The sequence below is a fragment of the Ailuropoda melanoleuca genome, chromosome X, assembly GCF_002007445.2.
Source record: "Ailuropoda melanoleuca isolate Jingjing chromosome X, ASM200744v2, whole genome shotgun sequence".
Taxonomy (NCBI): domain Eukaryota; kingdom Metazoa; phylum Chordata; class Mammalia; order Carnivora; family Ursidae; genus Ailuropoda; species Ailuropoda melanoleuca.
In genome coordinates, this window is record NC_048238.1 from 89,007,510 (window position 1) to 89,033,607 (window position 26,098).

Below are 26,098 nucleotides of genomic sequence, written 5' to 3' on the forward strand. Positions count from 1 at the left end.
CTGAGGAGAGGGGTCTTTGCATGAGTGACTCCATTTGGGCCTAGCATAATTATTTAATACTTAACAAAATAGTAGATTTTACATGAATAATACTTATAGTGCATTTGCTGTGAATAGTTTTAGTTCTGTTTACATGGGAAGAATTACTTACAGACAGGAATTTCCTAAATGGGTCAAATTTTAGATACCAGTGTGTTTGATAGCCTTCTTGGTAATGGTAATTGTTTGAAATGGATATCAGCCCAGTTGCAGAACTTATTTTATAAAAAAAAAAATTCTATCAAATGTACTTTCAATTACTTCATGTAAGAGTTCTTTTTATATAGAGAAAATATATTAATTTCTTAATTATTCATTAAGTATATGTTTATTGTGTACCTACTATGTGCATGGTATGAAATAATCAGAGATCCTGTTCCTCAAGGATTTTAGAGTATTGTGGGTAAGGTAAGATCTGCTTTTTCCTATATCAACTTTATAGCTATAATTAACTTTTAGCAACACCAAATATACATGTGATGTGATGATTTTTATTTCTACTAAAGCAAATACTTTACATGTTATAAATTTGGTGCAATGGAAGAAGTCACTTAGCATTTGGATGAGCCTAGTCAGCTGCTCAGCACCTTAACTTTGCTTTCAACTTAACATTGGACAGTCTATACTTTTCAAAAGGTACTGTCTTTGTGAATAAAATGTCCCCAAGAGTGTCAATCACCATACCTTAGGTTCAGCAGAAACTGAAAGGCAGACAGGGAGTGAAAAAACTTTATAGTGAAAAAAGAGGAATGGTTTAAGTATGCTGTGATTAGAGGCTATCGGTATAGGGAAATTGGATATGTGCTTACTAGAAGAAAAGCATCCTATGTAATTTATTTGGGAAACACATTTGGCTTTCTTTGGTTGGTCCTAAATTGAAAGTGAAGGCAAAATTTGTAAAGCTGGCAGTCATTGACCAAGTCCTGACCTTTCTGGGTGGAGTCTACAGAGGTTGTAGGTCAGAATTCTATTTTCATGTATGGTCTAGTCATTGTCTATTTGTATATTCAGTCTCTCATTGTCAAGCATTATTATCATTCATGTTCAATACTTTTGTGAGTATCTACTATATGCCAGGCAGTGTTTTAGATGCCAGCAGGAGACAGTGACCAACACAGGAAAAAACACAGGAAAAAAACAAAAATCCCTGTCCTCAGAGAAATTACATTCAACATGGGAAAGACTAATTGCAGTTTTAAATTGAGCAACAAACAAGGTCATATTGAGAAAGTTAACAATGAGAAATAGAGTTGAAGGAACAAGAATTCCTAGAGAAAAGCATTCCAGGAAGAGTAAGTTTAGAGATCCTGAAGCTATGACATGCTAATGTATTTTATGAATAGCATGAAGGCCATGTGGCTTGAATAAATAAGGGGAAAGAGTAGAAGGAGTAGTGATGAGAGAAGGAGATTATATATATATATATATATATAACAGAAATATAAATAAAATGTAAATTTTATAAATAAATTTACTATAAATAAAATATTTAGTTATATATAACTATGTATAGTTAAAAACAAATATAAATAAGTAATAAAATAAAAAATATATAAATACAAATCTATTAGTATATAATAACACAATTATAAATACATTTGGTGGGAACAATTAGGCTATTTTCATGCCTCACATCTAATTTACTTCTGCATTTGTTTTGGTTAAAAAAAGAAAATTCTGATTCACTCATATAAGTAGATGAAATAAAGCTTTTTAAAAAAAAAACAGTATGCCTTGCAGCCTTAGTATCCATTTCAATGGATTTGATTTTTCTCATAAGTAAATTAGATAAGAAAGAAACAAGATTTTTAATAAATACTAAAACCAATATGATGTCATACATTTTTCCTTTTTTTTTGGAGACCAGGAAGCAATTTTTTGAACTAATGGATAGGAAATTCCTCTAGTAGCCCAACTGCAGATACTCTGCCGACCCTCTCATGTCTTCACACAAGTGTGTGAAGGGGACCATCTTATGGCAAAGACATTTTCAGTGTCCATCCAGGGATAGAATTTAGGGCTTCCCTGAGCATGGCCTGAGGCCTTAGTCCTGGGGGTTGGCTTCAGCATTGCTTTGTATTTCCCTGTCATCTCCTTGGGTAATGGCACCAGGCCCAGGCCGGGGACTTGCCCTTTACCTAACAGATGCGCTTCAGCAGGCAGTACTTTTGGGGGCCAAAGTGGGCTGGGTGAGAAACCTGCTTTTTCTCTATTCCTCTTTTTGAGGTTTCCTTATTCTTCCCCAAGATTTATTGGATGTGCTTTATGATCTATTTATTATACTTGGTCTCCACATCCATGAGGACCTACTCTCTGGAATGCAGATAGAACCACAGAAATGGGGATGGCATCATGTTCTTAAACATCATGATCTGCACCCAAGGCTTTTTGTATAGGATCTTAGATATATTGAAAACCACAAATATCCTGGTGCCCTCACCCAGCTCCTCATGCATGTTGTAGTTCACAGTCATCACCTTCACTGATCTTGAATACCATCTCCCCCGGCCCAGGTACTGCAAGGTGTGGCAGATCAAGAAGCAGCCTTTCATGGGCATGGTGGTGGAGGAGTCGGGCCGTGGGACTACCAGAAAGGAGAGACTCCAAGCAGCAGACACAACTGGCCTCTCAGACTGCACAACACTTCACCTCACAATTGGTTTCCCCTTCCTGTGCAAACACAGACGCTTCTGTGGGGGAGAGAGGGGCTGCTTTTTTCCTTTTTTGTCCCCACCCACTTTTTCCTTTTTGACTACAGCAATTACAAGTGAATTAAATACATGCAAGCAGATGTTTCCGTGCTTTGTTGATCATTTGAGTGTGGCTTAGATACCCTGTAGCCATAGATTGGCTTATGCAATTTACTTTCATAATTGTAGATCAGACATTTTTTTAAGGATCAGCACTATAAACTTCTTAATCAATGGCAGACTTATGAAATTTTCATGTCTCTTCTAGAAATGTCAGGAACGCTTTTATATCTAGTTCATCATAAAAAATGTGGCAATTTGACAGCCCAAGAAAATGGGATAGGGGTCTCAGGAAGAAGTCATAATTTGGTGTATTGCATATTGAAGTGTGCATTATCCATTTATTGGTAAATTCATAAAGACAAATAAAGACAAGATTTAGGTCAACCTTTTCTGGAACCACTAAGCATTGTCAATCGCAGTGAATTTCTACTGAATTAGCATATGTATTCATAAAAACTTTTATGTCTCTGATTTAGAATATACAGCCCAATAAACAATTTTAGCTTAATTATCAGCTTTCACCTGAATATAACACATATATTAACTGAAAAGGGGGTTTACATTCAATTAGGGAACTCAGCAACTCTGTAAAGCATAATATTTGTAACATAGGAGTATTAGAAGAAGAAGGGTGGGAAAAGGGGGAAGAAGTTTTATTTGAGAAAATTATAGCTGAAAACTTCCCTAATCTGGGGAAGAAAACAGACATTCAAATCCAGGAGACACAGAAAATTCCCATCAAAAGTCAACAAAAGCAGCCCAACAGCAAGACATATTGCAGTAAAATTTGCAAAATACAGAGACAAGAAAGAATCCTGAAAGGAGCAAGAAAAAAGAATTCCCTAACCTACAAAGGAAGACAAATCAGGTTAGCAGGATATCTCTCCACAGAAACTTGGCAGACCAGAAGACAGTGGCATGATATATTCAATGTGATGAATGGGGAAACTATGCAGCCAAGAATACTTTATCCAGCAAGGCTGTCATTCAGAATAGAAGGAGATATAGTTTCTGAAACAAACAAAAACAAAAAGAGTTTGTGACCACTAAACCAGCTCTGCTAGAAATATTAGAGGGGACTCTTTGAGTGGGAAAGGAAGACCAAGAGCAACAATGACTAGAAAGGAACAGCAAAAATCTCCAGAAACAATGACTTCACAGGTAATACAATGGCACTAAATTCATATCTTGTATTAATCACTATGAATGTAAATGGACTAAATGCTCCAATGAAAAGACATAGGGTAACTCGATGGATAAAAAAACAAGACCCATCTATATGCTGCCTGCAAGAGACTTATTTTAGACCTAAAGACACCTCCAGATTGAAAGTGAGGGGATGTAGAACCATCTATCATGCTAATGGATGTCAAAAGAAAGCCAGAGTAGCTATACTGATATCAGACAAATTATATTTTAAACCAAAGAGCATAATAAGAGATAAAGCAGGGCACTATAGCATAGTAAAAGGGTCTATCCAACAAGAAGATCTGGCAATTGTAAATCTTTATGCCCCCAACTTGGGAGCACCCAAATATGTAAATCAATTAATAACAAACAAAGAAACTCATTGATAATAATGAAATAATAGTAGGGGACTTTGACACCCACTGACAGCAATGGACAGATCATCTAAGCAGAAAATCAACAAGGAAACAATGGCTTAGAATGACAAACTGGATGGACTTAACAGATATATTCAGAACATTTCATCCTAAAGCAGCAGAATACACATTCTATTCTAGTGCACATGGAGCATTCTCCAGAATAGATCACAGATACTGGGTCACAAATCAGGTCTCAACCAGTATAAAAGACTGAGATCATACCATGCATATTTTCAGGCCACAAAGCTATGAAACCTGAAGTGAACCACAAGAAAAAACTTGGAAAGAACACAAATACATGGGGCTTAAACAACATCCTACTAAAGAATGAATGGGTTAACCAGGAAATTAAAGAACAAACAAAAAAAATACATGGAAGCAAATAAAAGTGAAAACACGACAGTCCAAAACCTTTGTGATGCAGCAAAGACTGTCATAAGAAGAAAGTATATAGCAATACTGGCCTACCTCAAAATCAAGAAAATTCTCAAATACACAATCTAACTTAACACCTAAAGGAGCTAGAAAAGGAACAGCTAATATAGTCTACAACCATCAGAAGAAGGGAAATAATAAAGGTTAGAGAAGAAATAAATGATACAGAAACAAACAGAAAAACACAGTGGAACAGATCAACAAAGCTATTAGCTGGTTCTCCGAAAGAGTTAATAAAAATGATAAACCACTAGTCAGATTTATGAAAAACAAAAGAGAAAGGAGCCAAATAAATAAAATCACCAATGAAAGAAGAGAGATGAGAACCAACACCACAGAAATGCAAACAATTATAAGAGACTATTATGAAAATTTATATGTTAGCAAATTGGGCAATCTGGAAGAAATGGATAAATTCCTAGAAACATACAAACTACAAAACTGAAAGAGGAAGAAGTAGAAAATTTGAACAGATGAATAATGAGCAAAGAAATTGAATCAGTAAAAAAAAATCTCCCAACAAACAGAAGTCCAGGGCCAGATAGCTTCCAACAGGAATTCTACCATACATTTAAAGAAAAGTTAATGCCTATTCTTTTTGAGCTGTTCCAAAAAATAGAAATGGAAGGAAAACTTCCAAATTCATTCTATGAGAACAACATTACTTTGATTCCAGAACCAGAAATATACCCCACTAAAAAGAAAAATTACAGGCCAGTATCCCTGATGAACATCGATGCAAAAATTTACAAGGTACTAGCAAAAAGAAATCCAACAGTACATTAAAAGAATCGAGTGGGATTTATTCCTGGGTTGTACAGTTGGTTTAATATTCACAAATCAATTTGATACACCACATTAGTAAAAGAAAGGATAAGAACCATATAATCGATCCTCTCAATAGATGCAGAAAAACCATTTGACAAAGTACAGCATCCATTCTCGACAAAAACCACCAACAAAGAGGGTTAGAGGGAGCACACCTCAACGTTATAAAGGCCATAACAAAAGACCCACAGCTAATATCATCCTCAATGGAGAAAAACTGAGAGCTTTTCCTCTAAGGAAGAAGACAGGGTGTCCACTCTCGCTGTTGTCATTTAACGTAGTACAGAAGTCTCAGCCTCAGCAATCAGACAACAAAAAGAAATAAGATGCATCTAAATTGGCATGGATGAAGTCAAACTTTGACTATTCCCAGATGACATGATATTCTATGGAGAAAACCTGAGAGACTCCACCAAAAAATTGCTAGAGCTGATGCATGAATTCAGCAATGTTGCAGGATGTAAAATCAATGTACAGAAATCTGTTGCATTTCTATACACCAATAATGAAGCAGCAGAGAGAGAAATCAAGGAATTTATCCCATATACAATTGCACCAAAAACCTCACGATACCTAGGGATAAACCTAATCAAAGAGGTAAAATATCTGTACTCCAAAAACTATAGAACACAAGAATGAAATTCAAGAGGACACAAAGAAATGGAAAAACATTCAATGCTCATGGACTGTGAGAGCAAATATTGTTAAAATGTCTATATTGCCCAATTCATTCTATACATGTAATGCAATCCTTATCAAAATATCATCAGCGTTTTTCACAGAGCTAGCACAAACAATCCTAAAATTTGTACGGAACCACAAAAGACCCCGAAGAGCCAGAGCAAACTTGAAAAAGAAAAGCAAAGCTGGAGGACTCATAATTCTGGACTTTAAGCTATATTACAAAGCTGTCATCATCAAGACAGTATGGTACTGGCACAAAAATAAACAGATCAGTGGAATAGAGTAAAAACCACAGAAATCGACCCACAATTAAATGGTCAACTAATCTTTGATGAAGCAGGAAAGAATATCCAGTGGGAAAAAAGACAGTCTCTTCAACAAATGGTGTTCAGAAAACTGAACAACAACATGCGAAAGAATGAAACTAGCACTTTCTTACACCCCACACGAAGATAAATTAAAAATAGATGAAATATATAAATGTGAGACAGTAAACCATCAAAGTGGAGAACACAGGTAGCAACCTCTTTCACCTTCACTGCAGCAACTTCCGACTAGACTTCTGGAAGCAAGGGAAACAAAAGCAAAAATGAACCGTTGGGACTTCATCAAGATAAAAAGTGTCTGCACAGTGAATGAAATACTCATCAAAATAAAAGGTAGCCTATGGAATGGGAGAAGATATTTGCAAATGACATATCTGATAAAGGGTTAGTCCAAAAACTATAAAGAACTTACCAAACTCAACACCCGAAAAACAATCAAGTTAAGAAATGCACAGAAGACATGAACAGACATGTTTCCAAAGAAAACATAAGATGACTAACAGACACATGAAAAGATACTCAACATTACTCATCATCAGTGAAATACACATCAAAACCATGGTGATATACCACCTCACACCTGTCAGAATGCCTAAAATTAACAACACAGGAAACAACAGATGTTTGCCAGGATGTGGAGTAAATGGAACTCTCTTACACTGTTGGTGGCAATGTAAACTGGTGCAGCTACTGTGAAAAACAGTATGGAGGCTCCACAAAAAGTTAAAAATAGAACTACCCTACTACCCAGCAATTGCACTAGTAGGTATTACCCAAAGGATACAAATATACAGATTCGAAGGGGCACATGCACCCTGATGTTCATAGCATCATTATCAACTATAGCCAAATTACAGAAAGAGCCCAAATATCCATCAACTGATGAATGGATAAAGAAGAGGTGGTGTGTGTGTGTGTGTGTGTGTGTGTGTGTGTGTGTGTGTATACACAATAGAACATTACTCAGCCATCAAAAAGAAAGAAATCTTGCCATTTGCAATGACATGGATGGAACTAGACTGTATTATGCTAAGCAAAATAAGTCAGTCAGAGAAAGACAAATACCATATGATTTCACTCACATGCAGAATTTACAAAACAGAACAGATGAACATGGGGGAAGGGGAAAAAGGAAATGAGAAAACCACAAGAGACTCTTAAGTATAGAGAACAAACAGGTCTGATGGAGGGGAGAAGGGTGGTGATGGTCTAAATGGTTGGTGGGTATTAAGGAGAGCACTTGTGTTGAACACTGGGTATTATTTGTAAGTGATGAATTACTAAATTCCACTCCTGAAACCAGTATTACCCTATATGTTAACTAGATATTAAATAAAAACTTGAAACAAAAAAAATCTTTTTCTAGACCACACATTAAGAGGCAATATAGTTTAGTGGTTTTAAATCATGGGGTATACAGTCAGTTTGCTTTATTTGTAGCCTGACTGTGCACTTACTATGTGACCCTGGGCAAGTTGAATGTTTTCTATGTCCTATGCTTCTTATCTATGGTAAGGGAATGATTATAGAACTCTTGTGAAAATTAAAGGAGTTAACACATGTGCAGTGTTTAACACATAGCCTGACACATATTAAATACTACATGTAAGTATAGAATCTTAACATTGCTTCGCACATATTTTGAAAATGGCACTTTTATAATAATAGTTTGTTTCACTTTTAAAGGGTAAGTCAAGCTATATTATAAACCTGTAATCACCAAGACAGCATGGTATTGGCACAAAAACAGACACATAGACAAATGGAACAGAATACAGACTCCAGAAACGGACCCTGAACTCTATGGTCAAGTAATCTTTGACAAATCAGGAAAAAATATCTAATAGAGAAAAGACCATCTCTTCAATAAATGGTGCTGGGAAAATTGGACAGCAACATATAGGAGAATAAAATTGGACTGTTCCCTTACGCCATACACAAAGATAAACTCAAAATGTATGAAAGACCTCAATGTGAGACAGGAATCCATCAAAATCCTAGAGGACAACATAAGGCAGTAATCTCTTCAACATCAGCAACAGTAACTTCTTTCAAGACATGTCCCCAAAGGCAAGTGAAACAAAAGCAAAAATGAACTTTTGGGAATTCAACAAGATGAAAAGCTTCTGCACAGCAAAGGAAACAGTTAACAAAACTAAGACACAGTTCACAGAATGGGAGACGTTTGCAAATGACATTGCAGGTAAGGGCTGGTATCCAAGATCTATAAACTCAATACTCAATATTCAAAAAACAAATAACTCAGTCAAAAAATGGGCAAAAGACACGAACAGACACTTCTCCAAAGAAGACATACAAATGGCTAACAGACACATGAAAAAATGCTCAACGTCACTAGCCATCAGGGAAATACAAATCAAAACCACAATGAGATACGACGTTACACCAATGAGAATGGCAAAAATGAACAAAACAGGAAACATAAAATGTTGCCAAGGATTTGGAGAAAGGGGAACCCTCTTACACTGTTGGTGGGAATATGAGCTGATATAGCCACTCTGGAAAACAGTATGGAAGTTCCTCAAGATGTTAAAAATAGAGCTATCCTACAACTCAACAAATGCACTACTGGGTATTTACCCCAAAGATACAGATGTAGTGAAAATAATGGCCACATTCATCCCAATGTTCATAGCAGCAATGTTCAGAATAGCTAAGCTGTGGAAGGAGTTGAGATGCCCTTCAACAGATGAATGGATAAAGATGTGGTATGTATAGACAATGGAATATTATTCAGCCATCAGTAGGATGAATACCCACCATTTGCATCGACATGGATGGAACTTGAGGGGATTATGCTAAGTGAAGTAAGTCAAGCAGAGAAAGACAATTATCATATAGTTTTACTTGTATGTGGAACATAAGCAATAGCATGGAGGACTGTAGGGGAAGGGAGGGAAATCTGAAGGGAGAGAAATCAGAGAGGGAGATGAACCATGAAAGTCTATGGACCCAGGGAAGCAGACTGAGGATTTCAGAGGGGATGGGGGGGAGGGGAGGGGGTAACAGAGTGATGGGTGTTATGGAAGGCACATGTTGTGATGAGCACTGGGTATTATATGTAACTAATGAATCATTGAACACTACATCAAAAACTAATGATGTGCTATACAGTGACTGAATATTAAATAAAAAATAAATAAATTTTAGTTTCCAATAAATAAATAAATGAATAAATAAATAAGTAAAGGGTAAGTGACACCTGTATCAAAAATATGTTCAACATAGATCATGAAAAGGCTTCAGAATTCATAGGTGGAGGGTCCTTCATGCACTCAGCTATGTGAAGAATTATTTCTGTTGATATCTTTGTTTTAACATCTTCAGTGATATGGCCTTATGAACTGAGGAGGTAGTACCCGGAAAGTGGGTGTGATCTAGGTTGGCACTAAACTCCCATCTGGGAAACAATCCTGCAGGTACAGCCAGAGCAATAAAATGGCAGATCTGTTGTTTTATTTCCATAATCATTAGAGGTTACCATTCAAGCACAAAAGTAAATTTTATGCCACTACAACAGTTTTAGATTCGTTTTTTTATCATAAAGCTAATTAGGAATGGCAAAGAGCTGAACCAGATTTTTTTAGGGGAGGGTGAAAAACATAGTTTGTTTCTTTCTGTTACCTATAAACTCTGGAACATTCTCCCTTCTATTTATTGTCAACTAATTCACAAATACATATTTCTTTTAAGATTTTTAGGTTTTGCTTTTCATAGTTTTCCAGTTTTATTGAGAAATAATTGACATATGTCCCTGTATAAGTTTAAGGAATACAGCATAATGATTTGACTTACATATATTGTGAAATTATTACTATGATAGGTTCAGCTAACACCCATCTTCTCATATACATAAAATAAAAAAAAGAAACAAAGAAAAAAACTGTGTCCTTATAATGTAAACTCATAGGATTTACTCCCTTAATTTTCTTATATAGCATACATCAGTGTTAGCTTTAGTCATCATGTTGTACATTCCATCCCTAAGACTTACTTGTAACTGCAAGTTTATATCTTTTGACCACCTTCCTTCAATTTCCCTCCCCCTCACCCTCCACCTCTAATAACCACATCTGATTTCTTTTTTTATGAGTTTCATATTTTTAGATTCCACGTAATATAAATCATGTAGTATTTATTGTCTTTAACTGTCTGAATTATTTCACTTAACATAATGCCTTGAAAGTTCGTCCATGTTGTCACAAATGGTAGGGAATTTCTTGTGTTTTTTATAGCTAAATAATATTGCATTGTATAGATATACCACAACTTCTTCTTCCTTTCATCCACTGATGGATGCTTAGATTGTTTCCACATCTTGGCTATTGTAAATAATGCTGCTGTGGATGTAGGAATATAGAAATCTTTTGAAATTAGTGTTTTCATTTCCTTTGTATGTATTCCCAAAAGTGGAATTGCTGAATCATATGGTAGTTCCATTTTTAATTTTTTCAGGATCTAACATACTGAGTGACTATACCAATTTACAATCCCAGCAACAGTGCATAAGTGTTCCCTTTTCTCTACATCCATGCCAGCATTTGTTATCCTTTGTCTTTTTGATGATGACCATTCTAAAATATGTGAGATAATAACTCTTTATGGCTTTAATTTGTGTTTCCCTAACAACTAGAGCACATACCTGGCTTTTCATATATCTTATTTGGAGAAATATCTATTTAAGTCCTTTGCCCATTTTTTTGGTTGGGTTATTTGTTGTTTTTCTTTCTTTTTTTTTCGTTTCCTTCTGTTTTTTTTTCCCTGCTCTTGAGTTCTATAAGTTCTTGATATACTTTGGATGTTAACCATTTATCAGATGTATCACTTGCAAATATTTTTTCCCATTCCATAACTTGTCTTTTCACTTTATTGTTGTGTTTCTTTTGCTGTACAGAAGCTTTTTAGTTTGATGTAGCCCCACTTGTATATTTTATATTTTGTTGCTTGTGCTTTAGGTGTCATATCCAAGAAAGCATTACCAGAACACACGTCAAAAAGATTTCTTCCTTATAAGAAATAACACAGAGGATCATAGGGGAGGGGAGGGAAAAATGAATGGGAAGAAATCAGAGAGGCAGACAAAGCATGAGAGACTATTGACTCTAGGAAACAAACTAAGGGTTGTGGAAAGGGTGGTGGGTGGGGAACGGAATGATGGGCATTAAGGAGGGCACATGATATGATGAGCACTGGGTGTAATATGCAAAAATAGTGAATCTTGAACACTACATCAAAAACTAATGATGTACTATACATTGGCTAATTGAATTTAAAGAAAAAAAAGATGAAACTGGAAAAAAATGCTTTATTCCTATGTTTTCTTCCTAGAAATTAAATAAATAAATAAATACATAAATCCTTTATGGTTTTAGGTCTTACATTTAAGTCTTTAATCCATTTTGAGTTAATTTTTGTGAGTAGTGTAAGATGTGGGTCCAGTTTCATTCTTTTACATATGAATATCCAGTTATCCCAGCACCATTTATTGAAAAAACTCTCTTTTCTCCATTGAGTATTCTTGGCTCTGTTGCCAAATATTAGTTGACTGGATGTGCTTGGGTTTATTTCTGGGCTCTCACTCCTATTTCATTGGTCTATTTGTCTGTTTTTATGCCAGTACCATACTGTTTCAATGATGATAGGTTTATAATACATAGTAGAGCTTGAAATCAGGAAGTGTTGTGCCTCCTGCTTTGTTTTTTCTCAGGATTTCTTCGGGTGTTTTAGGTATTTAGGGTCTTTTGTTGTTCCATATACATTTTAAGACCTTTTTTTTCTACTTCTATAAAATATGCCATTGGAATTTTGATAGGTATTGAATTGAATCTATTGATTACTTTTGGTAGTATTGACTTTTTGACAATATTTATTCTTCCAATCCATGAACACAGGATACCTCTCCATTTGTGTATTCTTGGATTTCTTTCATCAGTGTCCTGTGGTTTTCAAAGTAGATATCTTTCACCTGCTTAGTTAAATGTATTCTGGAGCATTTTATTGTTTTTGATGCTATTGTAAAAGGTGTCAATTTGTCTCCTTTTCAAAAATTCATTGTTAGTGTATAGAAACACCACTAATTTTTGTATGTTAATTTTGTATCCTGCAAATTTACTGAATTCATTGATTATATCTAACAGGTTTTTGGTTGAGTCTTTAAAATTTTCTACATATATAAATCATATCATCTTCAAATAGAGACAATTTTACCTCTTCCTTTCTAATTCTGATGCTTTTTATGTCTTTTTCTTGCCTTATTGCTATAGGTAGAACTTCTAGCACTATACTGAATAAAGGTGGTAAGAGTGGGTATACTTGTCTTGTTCCTGATCTTAGAGCAAAAAGCTTTTAACCCTTCACCATTCAGTATAATGTAAGCTGTTGGCTTGTCATATATGGTCTTTATTATGTTTAGGTATTTTCCTTTTATGCTTAATTTGTTAAAAATTTTTATCATTATTTTTTAAAATTTTGTCAAATGCATTTTCTACACCTGTTGACAGATATTTTAAACATTATATCTAAACTGAGGTGGTAAGCTCTACTGAAATAAACATCTTCCTCTTTAATATACTTCTCTAATTCCCTAGTGCTTTCTAAAACCATTCTTTTTTTTTTTACTTCATTAGCAGACCTGCAGTAGTGCTTACATGATATTAAGCTTCAAAAAAGATTATGTAATTAAGGCCATGCCCTAAAGCCTCTATAAAACACAAATTCAACATTGCAGAAGATAGCCTTTACTCTTCTGAAAATGGTACCTCAAGGAGGCTTTCTGAAATATACATCCTTTGAGATAAATCTCACCAGATACTTTAATGAACTCTATTATATATAATAGTCATTTTTCAAGCAAAGGACCTCTCTTTGATAGACATCTATTATTCCCATTTTTACTTTTGGTTTGAATCTATGCTACTCAGAGCACATCCTAGACAACACAGCACAATAGGTGATTATTCATCTTTATTCTTTCACCATCCTTTTTGCGTTCTATTGACTTTTTGCACTCCTTCACTAGAGTATAATAATGCTGACATGGAAAAATGGATAAAATATACTTGACTCAATTAAGCTTTCACTATATTATATGTCATCTCACCTCAGAGCATGTGCTGTATGTAAATGTGGCATATATTGATAGTTATACTTAACAGAAGATCCAAGATTTTCAAGTAATAGAGTTTAAGTAATAAAATATTAAATTAAATATGTCATCATTGTTAGATTCTTAGATTAAGAAGATCCCATAGCCATAACGAATCAGTATTTCAATCCTCTTTTGAAGAAAACCTCATATATTATCCTTGTATAATATCCTGGCCATCAAATTGTTTTATAAATAATAGTTGTTCAATAGTGATATATTATGTAGAAATTGAAATTATAATGTAAAAAAATGTGAAATAGATGAAATTTACATCTGGAGGGTCATCTCTAATGAAGAACTATATGGCACAGATACTGGACTTAATCATTTCCATTTTACCAAAAAACTTAAGACACAGAATGTAGATAAGCTTATCAAAATTGTGGATGACATAGCTTGACAAAACACTAATATGCAGCTAAGATTTAATAGGAAAAATCTGACAGGCTAAAATGATAAGTGAAAACTATAGTGATGGATTCTACTAAGTTGTAAAAATTAACTGCAAAAGTGTAGGAAAAGGGTGAAACTCTTTAGGAGCTGCTTATGTAAAATAGATGCTTCTGTTGACTCAAAGTGAATGTGAGAAACTGTACTGTTGCTATGAAAATAGTGAAATATCAGTATGCATTCACATAGTGGAAGTCCACAATAAAGTAGTTCATCTTCTTCTGCTGGTCAGACCACACTGTTAACGTTGGGTTCAGTTGTGGGGGAAATGCCTTTTAAAATTTTTTTAAAATTTTAATTCCAGTATAGTTAACATACAGTGTTATATTAGTCTTGGGTATATAATGTAGTGATTCATCAATTGCATACATCACCTAGTGCTCATCATGACAATGCCTTTTAAAAGTGACATGGTCTTTTGAGAGGACAGAGGACTGGGAAATAAAATGTCCGGAAACTGCATAGCAGAGATAGTAGAGGGAAACAGGGAATTTTAGTACAGAGAGAGGAGATATAAGAAAAGATATAAGAGGAGCCTGGTAATTATCTTCACATATGTAGAATTTTCAGCCCTCTAAATATGGATGTTTAAATTCATCTTTTTCATTCATTCATTCAATGAATATCTGAGTGCTTTTTATATACCAGACCCCATTGTAAGCTCTGTAGATACAGAGGTGAACAAGTCAATGTTCCTACCTCATTGGATTTAATTTTCTAATTTCTTCCATCCCTTGCACTTGTCCCATTCTATGCATTGTATTTAGGTAATTCCATCTACTCTCATCCCTTTCTTTTATCAACCTCTTATCAGCAATTATGTTGATACCCTATAAAACTTCATCTTTAGGCAGAGCTCTCCCCTAAAACCTAACTCAGATTTATTCATTTAAGAATTATTTATCTGCATCAGGCACTGTTCTATGCACTGGGGATACAGCAGAAAAGAATACATATGCATTACCCTTGCTCTCATGGATTCTACTGTCTACTGGGTGAAATGAATGTTAAATATTGGCACAAATAAATATAAATGAAAAATTGGAAGTTCTGGGAATGAAAAATCAGAGAATGCTATGAGAAAAAATAAATGCGTAAGGGGACTTAGCCTCCCTGAGCAATAATATTTAAGGTAAGACCTGAAAGATAGCTAAGCATCAGCCAGACTAAGAGATTAAGAATTAATAATGTTCAAGGTGAGAAAACAGCCTATGTGAAAACACTGAGATACTATCTTCCTATAGTTTCTCTTTTCATAAATGGCTCAGAGACAAGTCAAATTTAACATGTCTAAAACTGAACTCGTTGTCTCCCCAAACTGTGTCTTCTCCTGCAGTCATCCTCAAATTCTCCCTCTTTATCATATCCTACATATGGCTCATCAGTCCCTCTGTTCTTCCTTCTACATTCAATTCTGTTCCCTTTTCCACCATCTCCATTGCAGCAATCTGAGTTCACACTTTTTATAATCTATCAGCCGAATTCTTGAAACACTCTCAAAACTGATTTTCCTACCAAACATTTTTGCTTCCCTTACCTTTCTCCTCACAGTTGACAGAATGAAAATGTTCAAAGATATTATCTTTTGCCCCTAGTTAAAAATTTTCACTAGATCTACATTACTTATGGAGTAAAATAGAAACCCCTAAAGAGAATACCTAAGGCCCTTCATGATCTGCTCCTCCCTACTTCTCCAGCTTTATCTCTTATCACTCCTCCTCCTATACCTCTAGACACAGTTAAGTGGAAATACTTGTAGCATCCTATTATAACATGTTTCATTTTCTTTAAGTCTTCTAGCATTCCATTATTTCTCCTTTGTATTTTTCTATTACCTAGAACAATAGTGGGTCCTCAGTAAATGTTGGAAGAGCGATATAAGAATAGAAAAAGACCAGAAGGAAGGAAGAAAAGTGAAAATGAAAGGGAATAAATTCAAAGTGGTATAGAAAGAATATTGAATGACAGATTCACAATAGGCTATTAATGGAAAAATAATGATATATAGGATATAAGACGTTACTATTCTTATCAAGTTGTATAGGAAAAGAATATCTCTTTTGGTACTGTAGAGATTTATTACAGTGGTTTTTGGTTTGATTCAGTGCATCATTCTTTATATTTTACTGATTCTTTGTATTTGCATAATGTTTTCTTGTATGCAAAGCAAAAAACCAATAATTTTAGTTTATGTCTCCTCATAACTACACTATAAATTAGGAAGGCCAATTTTGTATTGCCAAGGTTTCAAACAGAAAGGAGCTGAGAAACAGACAGTAAGTGATTTTTTTCAGGGACACATAGCTACGTGTCGTCAGAGGTAAGACAAAAGCCAGATCTATTTGAATCTTGTGTTTTTTAATCAAATCAATGTGCCAACATGGTTCTGTCTCTTAAAGATCATATATATATATGTATATATATATGTACATATTTTCAATTATTGAGGAATGTTTTTTATTACAATGGATATTTCAACCTGATTTCAAGGAGTGTCTAGCAATCATGTGGAGGGCTAAAATCTGGAAATTCAACACTAAGGAAATTACATATTTTCTTAGTGACAGATATTTCACCTACAGAAAGAGTTAGATACTAGGGAAAAGAAAGATGAAGAAATCCCTTTCTTTTTCATTTTTATTTATTTCTTTGAGAGAAAGAGAGAGAGGGAGAGGGAGCATGAGCTGGGGGGAGATATAGACTCCCCACTGAGCAGGGAGCCCAACGCAGGGCTTGGTCCCAGGACCCTGGGATCATGACCTGAGCTGAAGGCAGATGCCCAGCCAACTGAGCCATCCAGGCACCCCAGAAATCCTTTCCTTTTCATAAGCATGTCTATAATCTCTTAATATACAACTTAGTAAATAATTATTTTTATGAAGTTACAATTATCCTTTACACTTAATAAACATTTCAGATTATACATTGTAGTTGTAGAATGTTGGGCTTACTTTCAATTCAGGGTGTTCAAAAAAAGAGGGAATCAATGCTGCATTTTTTTTACCAATTAAGAGGAAAGGAATTATTTTTCAAAATAAATGAAAACATAGCATGATTTTATAGAGCATAAAGGAGATGCTTTTTGGTCTGTGGAGGTACTTGCCAAATCAGTAAAGGCCAGGTACATTTTTGACACTTTTCAAAAAAGGAAATGACCCACAGAAACATTACTTCCACAAGAAGATTCCAATTTATTCAATTGGAATTTTCTGTACTTTCTGCTCATAATGATTCTGGAACAATGGGAAGCTGCTTATCAGACATTTTTTCTCCTTCATGCTATGCCATTGATTCCAAATGCTAATGTCTTAGCTCCAGCCAGGACTAAAATTGGCATGGATGGTTTCATCCCCTTCTCTTCCCATGGGAATATCACTGCCAGAACTCTTTAATTCTTCATAAAGTTCCACGTGGAGCCTCAGGAAGTGTTCACAGGTGATTAAAATGAAAGCCTGCTGTTATTCCGTAGGAGGTACCTGCCCTAACTTCTAAGAAAATCTAAAATTAATTTTTAATCAGCAGGTTTGAAGAAGAGCTTTAGGTGTACTTAGTGCCCCAAGAAAAATTAGATTTAAATTACCTTGAAGATAATCACTAATGAAAACAATGAGAACAACAAAATAATATAATATAAAACAAGAACAATGAAATAGTAGAAATCATGTTATCAGCCTCAAGAATTGTATTTTTAAAATATTTCTAATTTGTATTGCGCCAATCAGGCTGATCCCTCCCTGGGTGCCTTACGTAGAAAAACACAATTAAATCTAACAACTGAAGTAAAAAGTCTTCAGAACTGTGATTATATTACCCCTTTTAGAACTCAGACTTTCTTCTAATTCTCCATCCAGGGAAAAACAATGATAACCATTTCCCCCTCAAAACACAGATTTATTTTGCAACAAGCTTTGAATATTAGAATTGATGGCAGTAAAAGAGTAGTACAAAATTGTCAGTTTCTCTTCTACACTGGGGGAAAGACTTTGAACCTAGTAAAACCAAGTTGATATCTAGCCATCTTGTCCTTTGAATTACATGAAAACAATCATTGTTTTTACATATAGTTGACAATTTTTCACGAACAAATAATTCATTCATTTTTTTTACTTTATGTTAGCCCCCAGAGCACAAAAATAAATAAGATGCCTGCCCTAAAGGTATATAGGGCAAGCAAACACAAATTACAAAAGAGCATAAATGCTATAATAGGGGAGCACAGGACACCAAGAAGGCATTGAAGAGGTTCTCTCATTTCTATTTGGGAGAAGTCATATTTTTAAAAGTTTAGATAGATGTTTAAGTTGAAGACTTGGCTCAAAATGGTTGGTGGTAATTCCAGTATCACCCTTAGACATAAACAAAAGAAGCCCTCTGCTCCAGATTCAGGACCCTGCCCTAGACCTACTGTAGTTGCACCTGTTCCCATGGAATGAGAGGTCTGCAGAACTTGCAGAACCAAATGTGTGTTTACCTGGAATATGTGCCATCTCCCTCTAGACCGCTCAAGTTAGTCAAGACCCTAGAATTCCTTACTTAAATGGTACTCAATCTATTCCCATAGTCTAATCAGGCCTCCTGAATGTTTGTGGCAGGTATGGGTAAAGCTTTGTTTTACAGGCTGGAGTGTCTACACTCATACACACATGTGAAAATAAATGAAGATACCTTAAGTGAGAACAAACAGAGCCCATTTATTCAGAGCTTGTTTAGCAGAGGAGTCAGTTACCTTTACTTGTGTTTGGCAATGACTCAAAGGTAGACAAAGGAGTGGGAAAACTTTATAGTGAAAAAACGGGCAATTTTGAAATGTGCTCTGATGGGAGATTTTTGGTATGAGGAAGTTTTTAAATGTGTTAATTAGACGCAGGGCATCCTAAGTGATTGGTTTGGGAAGCATATTTGGCTTTCTCCAATTGGTTCTATATAAAAAGTGTGTGTGGGGGGGGCTAAAAATTAAGGACACTAGCAGTTATTAATCAAGTACTGACCATTTGGTGCTGATTGCTGCAGAGGTTGTGGTTTGTTTTCCCAGGCTGGTTGCTGCGGAGGCTGTGGATTAGTGTCTATTGCCATGTATGGTCTGGCCATTTCCATGTATATATTTTGTTTCTCACACATGAAGTCCCTCAGCTGCTGAATGTAGCTGGTGGTGGGAAGATAAACTTGAAAACTTCTTACGTGCCTACATTCTTGTATGGAACTTCAGGGAATACAGAAATTCTCATTTGACTCTGTCCTTCCAGATCTTTATGCAACTGTATCTGTCAACACAGGAGAGTAGATAATATTTTATTTAATATTTGATATTTAAATATCTTGATTTATACATTTTAAATATATATGCATATGTTATATGAGCTTCCATGTTTACTTTGGCTTTGGCCTCACAGACATTAGGGGCAGGCTTGGCAAATGCACTAGATGATTCCTTCCATCGGTTTCTGACAGACATGAATTCTCACATTTAGTGCAATCTACAGAAGATAATGTTAAAGGTGAGGCCGCAGATTCTGGCTAAAAATGTTCTTTAGGTGTAGTTTTTCAGCAACTAAATAATAATAACATAGCCACTGATAGCTGGGAAACCACAGCTATAAAATACCCCTGCAGTTAGGAATAAGCTTGACACCATTATTAAATTCATTGTTCCAACAGTCTGGATGCGTTTATTTTATTAATTTAGTTTTATTTGGGTAAAAGATTAATTGTATCACTTTCTTTTCTGAAAAATACCTGCTCATTTCCCTGTGCCTCCAAGATTAAGTCAAGGCTTGTTAGCTATTTGCATATTATTGTCCTGCTTGGAAGAGAAAGCCACCTAATTAGGAATTATTGCCTTGACCCTCACTACACATGAGCTGTTGTTCACTTGTGTAACTGTTTTGCCATATTTATGTCAGTTCTGTCTGACCTTGATGATCAGTCATTGTCTGCAAACACAACTAGCTAATTTGTGGTTGGTATTCACTGCTTTGAACAAATTGGGAGGCTGGAATTGATTGCTTTGTTATTAATTTATCTATTTTGCAACATAAAGGTATACAAATTTAGGATTAAAACCTTAGTGCAATATTTAGACCCTGTAAATATAACCTAACCCCATGTCTTCTAAAACCCAATTCTGTTATCTGACTCTCCATAGTTCATTCCCTATCTTATGAGAACTTGTTTTTTGGAAAATATCAAATCAATGTATTTTTAGCAGATTGTTCAAAAGTGTGTGCACTCTAAATCAAGTTATGTGTATTAATGCCCTGCCAGTGATGTGAAACACTGAGATATAGGCAGAAAAATTGAGAGACTAAATATATAATTCTGGAGAAATCTTCAAATTATTCTGGATTCACCTAAAAAGGGTTCTACCTTTAAGACCTTTTCCTCAAAATTCCAAATTTGTCCTTGCTGGAATAGAAAGCAAGATGAACAGAAAACTCTTCTTGTTTAGATTTGTTTTTTTCACAAATAATCATAAAAATGGAATTAGCATGTATAATAAATAGAAAGTTGTCTATCAGGCAGAGTAGAAGTGGATATTCCTATTAGAAAACTTGGAAAATAATTCTGAAGGCAAGTAGAAATCAAACAGAAAAACCCCAGATTTGGGATTGTCAGCCATTATTTCTTCAAATATTTTCTTTGCATTAACCTCTTTCTCATCTCCTTCAGGAGAGTCAATGGCACAAGGGCTACATATTTTGTTATTGCTCTACAGGTTCCTGAGTCTCTATTTTTTCATCCTTTATCTCTCAGTTTTTCAGATTTCTATTGATCTATCTTCAAGTTCACAGACTTCAGCCTTTCATCTCCATTCTGAGATAGAGCCAATAGAGTTAAATTTTTTATTATAGGTCTTGTATTTTTCAGTTCTAGTATTTATATTTGGTTCTCTTTATAAAATAATTTCTGTATGTCTGCTGAAACTTCTCTTTCTAATTATTTCAAGAGTGTTATATTCATCTTATGAAAGGTGGCTATAATAGCTGCTTTGAAGTATTTGGTACTCTAATATCTCGGTTATCTTGGGGTTAACATTTATATTTTACCTTGAGAATTGGTTATACTTTTCTGGTTCTTTGTATGTTGAGTAATTTTGAATAGTATCTTAAACATTTTGAAAATATGTTGTGAGACTCTGGGTTATGTTAAAATCCTTCAGAGAATGTTGGTTTTTGTTTGTTTTAGGAGAGAGTCAAGCCAGTTAGGATGAAATTAATGTTTTGTCTATCTTGACTTCAGTGGGTAAAGTTAATGTCAGTTTAGTGTACAAGCATTTGTCACATTCTTTGGGCCAGCCTCTCACATGAACCACTCAAGGGTTCATCTGAGATCTGGGTGGTAGTTAATATTGTACTCCAGTTATCAATGTCTTTCCTTTATTTCTTTGGGTTTGTTCTATACATGCAGAACTTGAGAATGATTTTGGGACATGTGTCAGTTCATCCACAAAATTAGAGAAGCCCTCTAGCCATCTTTCCCCTTCCCAGGATTTTCCTTCAACTTTCCAGTTTCCAGAGGACCATTTCTTTTGCCCTCTGGCAGAAATCTGAGACTTCTCTGACAAATTTAGCCTCCAGCCCCATCATACGTTTCTGCAACACTAAGCCTGCTCTTCGAGTGAAGTAAGAAAAATAAAGATAACACATGGTGGAGTTTTTCCCTTCACATTTACCTAACAGCAATCTCTTTCCAAGTGTCTCTATCCAAAGAAATGGGTTTTCCCTTTATAGTCTTAGGGTGCCCACACCACCATTGTAATTTGACTGTAGCTGCCTCTGGACAAGGCTAGGATAGATAAAATAAAAAGGGGAATTCCCACATACTCTCCAGTTTACAAAGGTCCATTTTCTGGTCCTTTTCAGAAGGATGGTTTCTCTCATAGTTTTTGTTGTCTACAACTGATGCATACTCCCTTTATAAAGCCTGTTTTGTTCCACTGCTGGGAGACAGGAAAAATTCAGGGAACCACCATAGTGGAAAGATCACTCTTCTTTTGACTTTTCTCTCTAATCTGCCTGTTACATTTTTTGTTTGTTTTTACTTTTCAGAATGCGCTTGTGGTTTTCTGCAGTTTTTTCGAGTTTTCAATTGTAATCAAGGGGAAAATAGGCTATAGTGGGTTTATTCCATCTTGACCAAAACAAAAAGTTATAGGTGTATTTTAATATAGTAATCTCAGGGAATATATCCAAAATTCCTACTACGATGTTGTTTCTCATAAAAATTACCTGTAGCATTACTGGTATTCATAAATTTTTTTGTTTTTATTTAAACTCCAGTTAGTTAACATACAGTGTAATACTAGTTTTAGGTTTACAATATAGTGATTCAACATTTCCATACAACACCCAGACTCATCTTCCAGTACTAATTCCCATCACCTGTTTAACCCATCCTCCCACCCACCTCCCCTCTGGTAACTATCAGTTTGTTCCCTATAGTTAACAGGCTGTTTCTTGGTTTGTCTTTTTCTCTCTTTTTTTTTCCCCCTTTGCTCATTTGTTTTGTTTCTTAAATTCCACATATGAGTGAAATCATATGGTATTTGTCTTTCTCTGACTGACTTATTTTACTTTCTAGCTCCATCCTTGTCATTACAAATGGTAAGATTTCATTCTGTTTTATGACTAATATTCCATTATTGATGTGTATATATATTTACATATATATTTATATATATGTATTATACACACACACACCTTCTTCTTTATCCATTCATCAGTCAATGGACATTTGGGCTGTGTCCATAATTTGGCTATTATAGTAAATGTTGCTATAAACATCACGGTGCATGTATTCCTTCAAATTAGTATTTTTGTATTTGGGTAAATAGTGCAACTGCTGGATTGAAGAGCAATTCTACTTTTAACTTTATGAAGGCACCTCCATACTATTCCCCATAGTGGCTGCACCAGTTTGCATTCCCATCAACAATGCAGGAGTAATCCCCATTCTCCACATCCTCAACAACAACTGTTGTTTCTTGTGTGGTTGACTTTAGAATTCTGACAGGTATGAGATGATATCTCATTGTAGTTTTGATTTGTATTTCCCTGATAATGAATGATATTGAGCATCTTTTCATGTATCTGTTGGCCATCTGTATGTCTTCTTTGGAAAAATGCCTATTCATGTCTTCTGCCCATTTTTTAATTGGATTATTCACTTTGGGGGTATTGATTTTATAAGGTCTTTATATATTCTGGATACTTATCCTTTATCAGATTAGTCATTTGCAAATATCTTCTTCCATTCCAAAGAATACCTTAAGTTTTGTTGATTATTTCTTTTGCTGTGCAGAAGCTTTTTATTTATTTATTTTTATTTAAATTCTATTAGCCAACATACAGTACATCATTAGTTTCAGACATAGTGTTCAATAACAAAAGATTTTTATTTTTTAAATTTTTTCTTCATACACTTTATTTTTTAATTTTTTTATTATTATATTCAATTAGCAACAGAAGCTTTTTAGTTTGATGTAGTCCCAATAGTTTATTTTTGCTTTTGTTTCCCTTGCTTCAGAAGACATATCTAGTAATAAGGTGCTATGGCTGATGTCAAAGACGTTACTACCTGTGTTCTCCTCTAGAATTTCAATGGTTTCATGTCACTCATTTAGGACATGAAATGTCTTTCAACCATTTTGAATTTGTTTTTGTGGATGGTGTAAGAAAGTGGTCCAGTTTCACTCTTTTGCGTGTTGCTGTCCAGTTTTCCCAATATCATTTGTTGAAGAGACTGTCTTTTTTCCCATTGGATATCCTTTTCTACTTTGTTGAAGATTAATTAATTGATCATATAGTTGTGGATTCATTTCTATTCTGTTCCATTGATCTATATATCTGTTTTTGTGCCAGTGCCATACTGTCTCAATGACTACATCTTTGTAACATAACCTGAAGTCCAGAATTATGATGCTTCTAGCTTTTCAAGATTGATTTGTCCATTTGGGGTCTCTTGTGATTCTATACAAATATTAGGGCTATTTATTCTAGTTCTGTGAAAAATGCTGATGGTATTGATAGGGATTGCATTAAATGTGTAGTGCCATTGGGTAGTATAGATATTTTAACAATGTTTGTTATTCCAATCCATGAGCATGGAGTATTTTTATATTTCTTTGTGTCCTCTTAAATTTCTTTCATAAGTGTTTTATAGTTTTCAGCGTACAGATCTTTGATTAGGTTTATTCCTATGTATCTTATGGTTTTTGGTACAATTGTAAATGAGAATGATTTCTTAATTTCTCTTTCTGCTGCCTTATTATTGGCGTATAGAAATGCAACAAATTTCAGGGGCGCCTGGGTGGCACAGCGGTTAGGCATCTGCCTTCGGCTCAGGGCGTGATCCTGGCGTTATGGAATCGAGCCCCAGATCGGGCTCCTCCGCTATGAGCCTGCTTCTTACTCTCCCACTCCCCCGCTTGTGTTCCCTCTCTCGCTGGCTGTGTCTATCTCTGTCGAATAAATAAATAAAATCTTTAAAAAAAAAGAAATGCAACAAATTTCTGTATGTTGGTTTTGTATCCTGCAACCTTATTCTAGCAATTTTTGGTGAAGTCTTTCAGATTTTCTTTTTTTTTTTAAGATTTTATTTATTTATGTGACAGAAAGACAGCCAGCGAGAGAGGGAACACAAGCAGGGGGAGTGGGAGAGGAAGAAGCAGGCTCCCAGCGGAGGAGCCCAATGTGGGACTCGATCCCGGAACGCCAGGATCACGCCCTGAGCCAAAGGCAAGACGCTTAACGACTGCGCTACCCAGGCACCCCCAGATTTTCTATATAGAGTATAATGTCATCTGCAAATAGTAGAAGTTTCATTTCTTCCTTACTGATTTGCTTGCCTTTTATTTCTTTTGGTTGCCTGATTGCTGTGGCTAGGACATCCAGTACTATGTTAAATAACAATGGTAAGAGTGGGCATCCCTGTATTGTTCTTAACTGTAAAGGAAAAAATCACATTTTTTCCTTATTGAGGATGATATTAACTGTGGGTTTTTTGTATAGGCCTTTATGATGTTGAGGTATATTCCCTCTAAACTTACTTTGTTGATGGTTTTTATCATTAATGGATGTACTTTGTCAATGCTTTTTGTTACATATTGAAATGATCATATGGTTCTTTTCCTTTCTTTTATTAATGTGGTGTATCATATTGATTCATTTGTGAATATTGAACCACCCTTGCAGTCCAGGAATAAATCACACTTGATTGTAGTGAATGATTATTTTAATGTATTGTTGGATTCATCTGCAATATTTTATTGAGAATATTTGCATCCATGTTCATCAGGGGTATGGGCCTATAGTTCTCTTTTTTAGTAGAGTCTTTATCTGGTTTTGCTATCAGAGTAATGCTGGCCTCAGAGAATGAATTTGGAAGTTTTCCTTCCTTTTCTGTTCTTTTTAGAATAGTTTGAGAAGAAGAGGTATTAACTCTTCTTTAAACTGTTGGTAGAATTCCCTATGAGGCTACCCCTGGACTTTTCTTTGTTGGGAGTTTTTGGATTACTGATTCAATTTCTCTGCTCGTTATCAGTCTAAGTTTTTTATTTCCTTCTGACTCAGTTTTGATAGTTCATATGTTTCAATGAATTTGTCCATTTCTTCTAGGTTGTCCAATTTGTTGGCATATAGTTTTCCATAATATTCGCTTATCATTATTTGTATTTCTCTGGTGTTGGTTGTTATTTCTCCTCTCTCATTTGTGATTATATTTACTTGGGTCCTTTCTCTTTTTTTTTTGATAAGTCTGGCTAGGGGTTTATCAATTTTATTAATTATTTTAAAGAACCAACTCCTGGTCTCA

The 26,098-nt window shown here is 35.0% G+C and overlaps 1 pseudogene; it reads right to left on the minus strand.

Moving 5' to 3' along the window:
- Positions 1-1,977: 1,977 nt before the first annotated feature.
- On the minus strand, positions 1,978-2,597 carry LOC100476522 (annotated as a pseudogene).
- Positions 2,598-26,098: the final 23,501 nt, after the last annotated feature.